Raw genomic sequence first — 5000 nt, forward strand, 5'->3', positions numbered from 1 at the left:
CCCCCCCCCCCCCCTCCCCCCTCCCTCCCTCCCTACCTCTCTCACCCCCTCCCTCCCTCCCTCCTCCCCTCCCTCCCTCCCCCTCCCTCCCTCCCCCCTCCCTCCCCCCCCTCACTCCCTCCCTCCCCCCTCCCTCCCTCCCTACCTCTCTCCCCAAATACATACAATTTCTATCCCGTATCTAACGAATGTGTTGTTTTACACCACATTAGGGGCCGGGGTGACAAAATGATCTAACGGGCTGTCTGTAATTGGTTCTGCAATTAGACATGTAATTACGGGGTGCTCATACTGCTGGCTGGATGGACGTGTGTGTGTGTGTGTGTGCGTGCGTGTGTGCATGTGTGTGCGTGCGTGTGTGTGCGTGTGTGTGTGTGCGTGCGTTTGGTTTTATTATCCTTGAGGGGACCAGAAGACCTCACAAGGATTGTAAAACAAGGAGAATTTGGACAAGTGGGGACATTTCGCCGGTCCTAACAAGGAAAAAGGCTATTTTACGCTTAGAGGTTAAGGTTAGTGTTAGGTTTATTGGTTAAGGTTAGTGTTAGGTTTATTGGTTAAGGTTAGTGTAAGGTTTATTGGTTAAGGTTAGTGTTAGGTTTATTGGTTAAGGTTAGTTGTAGGGTTATTGGTTAAGGTTAGTGTTAGGTTTATTGGTTAAGGTTAGTGTTAGGTTTATTGGTTAAGGTTAGTGTTAGGTTTATTGGTTAAGGTTAGTGTTAGGGTTATTGGTTAAGGTTAGTGTTAGGTTTATTGGTTAAGGTTAGTGTTAGGGTTATTGGTTAAGGTTAGTGTTAGGTTTATTGGTTAAGGTTAGTGTTAAGGTTATTGGTTAAGGTTAGTGTTAGGGTTATTGGTTAAGGTTAGTGTTATTGTTATTGGTTAAGGTTAGTGTTAAATTTGGGTTTATTGGTTAAGGTTAGTGTTAGGTTTATTGGTTAAGGTTAGTGTTAGTGTTAGGTTTATTGGTTAAGGTTAGTGTTAGGGTTATTGGTTAAGGTTAGTGTTAGGTTTATTGGTTAAGGTTAGTGTTAGTGTTAGGTTTATTGGTTAAGGTTAGTGTTAGGGTTATTGGTTAAGGTTAGTGTTAGGTTTATTGGTTATGGTTAGTGTTAGGTTTATTGGTTAAGGTTAGTGTTAGGTTTATTGGTTAAGGTTCGTGTTAGGGTTATTGGTTAAGGTTAGTGTTAGGTTTATTGGTTAAGGTTAGTGTTAGGTTTATTGGTTAAGGTTAGTGTTAGTTTTTAGGTTTATTGGTTAAGGTTAGTGTTAGGTTTATTGGTTAAGGTTAGTGTTAGGTTTATTGGTTAAGGTTAGTGTTAATGTTAGGTTTATTGGTTAAGGTTAGTGTTAGGTTTATTGGTTAAGGTTAGTGTTAGGGTTATTGGTTAAGGTTAGTGTTAGGGTTATTGGTTAAGGTTAGTGTTAGGTTTATTGGTTAAGGATAGTGTTAGGTTTATTGGTTAAGGTTAGTGTTAGTGTTAGGTTTATTTGTTAAGGTTAGTGTTAGGGTTATTGGTTAAGGTTAGTGTTAGGGTTATTGGTTAAAGTTAGTGTTAGGTTTATTGGTTAAGGTTAGTGTTAGTGTTAGGTTTATTGGTTAAGGTTAGTGTTAGGTTTATTGGTTAAGGTTAGTGTTAGATTTAGATTTTTTTTTCTACTGCCATATCAGGGCTAAGGATATCCTATTGAAGCTACAGCCATGTCAGGGCTAAGGATATCCTATGGAAGCTACAGCCATATCAGGGCTAAGGATATCCTATTGAAGCTACTGCCATATCAGGGCTAAGGATATCCTATTAAAGCTACAGCCATATCAGGGCTAAGGATATCCTATTGAAGCTACTGCCATATCAGGGCTAAGGATATCCTATTGAAGCTACTGCCATATCAGGGCTAAGGATATCCTATGGAAGCTACAGCCATATCAGGGCTAAGGATATCCTATTGAAGCTACTGCCATATCAGGGCTAAGGATATCCTATTGAAGCTACTGCCATATCAGGGCTAAGGATATCCTATTGAAGCTACTGCCATATCAGGGCTAAGGATATCCTATTGAAGCTACAGCCATATCAGGGCTAAGGATATCCTATTGAAGCTACAGCCATATCAGGGCTAAGGATATCCTATGGAAGCTACAGCCATATCAGGGCTAAGGATATCCTATGGAAGCTACAGCCATATCAGGGCTAAGGATATCCTATTGAAGCTACTGCCATATGAGGGCTAAGGATATCCTATCTAAGTTGCAGCCATATCAGGGCTAAGGATATCCTATTGAAGCTACTGCCATATCAGGGCTAAGGATATCCTATCTAAGTTGCAGCCATATCAGGGCTAAGGATATCCTATCTACCATCACACGGTGAGAAACTACACTGACTATAGAACAAAATCTACTGTTTAAAATTTCCATATGGGTGCTCGGAATTGGAGTATGCATTGCTAGCTTCGAATACACCTTCAAATATGCTGTGTGTGTGTGTGTGTGTGTGTGTGTGTGTGTGTGTGTGTGTGTGTGTGTGTGTGTGTGTGTGTGTGTGTGTGTGTGTGTGTGTGTGTGTGTGTGTGTGTGTGTGTGTGTGCGTGCGTGCGTGCGTGCGTGCGTGCGTGCGTGCGTGCGTGCGTGCGTGCGTGTATGTATGTATGTACAGTGGGGCAAAAAAGTATTTAGTCAGCCACCAATTGAATGACCTGCAGAGAGCTGGGACCAAATTAACAAAGCCTACCATCAGTAACACACTACGCCGCCAGGGACTCAAATCCTGCAGTGCCAGACGTGTCCCCCTGCTTAAGCCAATACATGTCCAGGTCCGTCTAAAGTTTGCTAGAGAGCATTTGGATGATCCAGAAGAAGATTGGGAGAATGTCATATGGTCAGATGAAACCAAAATATAACTTTTTGGTAAAAACTCAACTCATCGTGTTTGGAGGACAAAGAATGCGGAGTTGCATCCAAAGAACACCATACCCACTGTGAAGCATAGGGGTGGAAACATCATGCTTTGGGGCTGTTTTTCTGCAAAGAGAAACTACACATATTGTCTCTGTTGTATTAGTGGTGTTATATTGTCTCTGTTGTATTAGTGGTGTTATATGTTATATTGTCTCTGTTGTATTAGTGGTGTTATATGTTATATTGTCTCTGTTGTATTAGTGGTGTTATATGTTATATTATCTCTATTGTATTAGTGGTGTTATATTGTCTCTGTTGTATTAGTGGTGTTATATTGTCTCTGTTGTATTAGTGGTGTTATATTATCTCTGTTGTATTAGTGGTGTTATATTGTCTCTGTTGTATTAGTGGTGTTATATTGTCTCTGTTGTATTAGTGGTGTTATATTATCTCTGTTGTATTAGTGGTGTTATATTGTCTCTGTTGTATTAGTGGTGTTATATTGTCTCTGTTGTATTAGTGGTGTTATATTATCTCTGTTGTATTAGTGGTGTTATATTGTCTCTGTTTTATTAGTGGTGTTATATGTTATATTGTCTCTGTTGTATTAGTGGTGTTTACATTTACATTTACATTTAAGTCATTTAGCAGACGCTCTTATCCAGTTATATTGTCTCTGTTGTATTAGTGGTGTTTTATTGTCTCTGTTGTATTAGTGGTGTTATATTATCTCTGTTGTATTAGTGGTGTTATATGTTATATTATCTCTATTGTATTAGTGGTGTTATATTGTCTCTGTTGTATTAGTGGTGTTATATGTTATATTATTCTATTGTATTAGTGGTGTTATATTGTCTCTGTTGTATTAGTGGTGTTATATTGTCTCTGTTGTATTAGTGGTGTTATATTGTCTCTGTTGTATTAGTGGTGTTATATTGTCTCTGTTGTATTAGTGGTGTTATATTGTCTCTGTTGTATTAGTGGTGTTATATTGTCTCTGTTGTATTAGTGGTGTTATATTATCTCTGTTGTATTAGTGGTGTTATATTGTCTCTGTTGTATTAATGGTGTAATATGTTATATTGTCTCTGTTGTATTAGTGGTGTTATATGTTATATTGTCTCTGTTGTATTAGTGGTGTTATATTGTCTCTGTTGTATTAGTGGTGTTTTATTGTCTCTGTTGTATTAGTGGTGTTATATTATCTCTGTTGTATTAGTGGTGTTATATTATCTCTGTTTTATTAGTGGTGTTATATGTTATATTGTCTCTGTTGAATTAGTGGTGTTATATTATCTCTGTTGTATTAGAGGTGTTTTATTGTCTCTGTTGTATTAGTGGTGTTATATTATCTCTGTTGTATTAGTGGTGTTATATTGTCTCTGTTTTATTAGTGGTGTTATATGTTATAATGTCTCTGTTGTATTAGTGGTGTTATATTGTCTCTGTTGTATTAGTGGTGTTTTATTGTCTCTGTTGTATTAGTGGTGTTATATTATCTCTGTTGTATTAGTGGTGTTATATTGTCTCTGTTGTATTAGTGGTGTTTTATTGTCTCTGTTGTATTAGTGGTGTTATATTATCTCTGTTGTATTAGTGGTGTTATATTATCTCTGTTGTATTAGTGGTGTTATATTGTCTCTGTTGTATTAGTGGTGTTATATGTTATATTGTCTCTGTTGTATTAGTGGTGTTATATGTTATATTGTCTCTGTTGTATTAGTGGTGTTATATGTTATATTGTCTCTGTTGTATTAGTGGTGTTATATTGTCTCTGTTATATTACTAGTGTTTTATTGTCTCTGTTGTGTTAGTGGTGTTATATGATATATTGTCTCTGTTGTATTAGTGGTGTTATATTGTCTTTATATTAGTGCTGTTGGTTGGCAGGTAATATTGGGATCATCAGCACAGTGAGAAATCAATCAAGGCCACGGGGGACATCGTTTTAACTGTCACGACTTCCTATGAAGTCATTTCCTCTCCTTGTTCGGGCGGCGGTCTTTCTGCATGACAATGATCCCAAACACACCGCCAAATCTTTGGAGGGAGTTGAAAGTCTGTGTTGCCCAGCAACAGCCCCAAAACATCACTGCTCTGG

The sequence above is a fragment of the Oncorhynchus masou genome, chromosome 9, assembly GCF_036934945.1.
Source record: "Oncorhynchus masou masou isolate Uvic2021 chromosome 9, UVic_Omas_1.1, whole genome shotgun sequence".
Classification (NCBI taxonomy): Eukaryota; Metazoa; Chordata; class Actinopteri; order Salmoniformes; family Salmonidae; genus Oncorhynchus; species Oncorhynchus masou.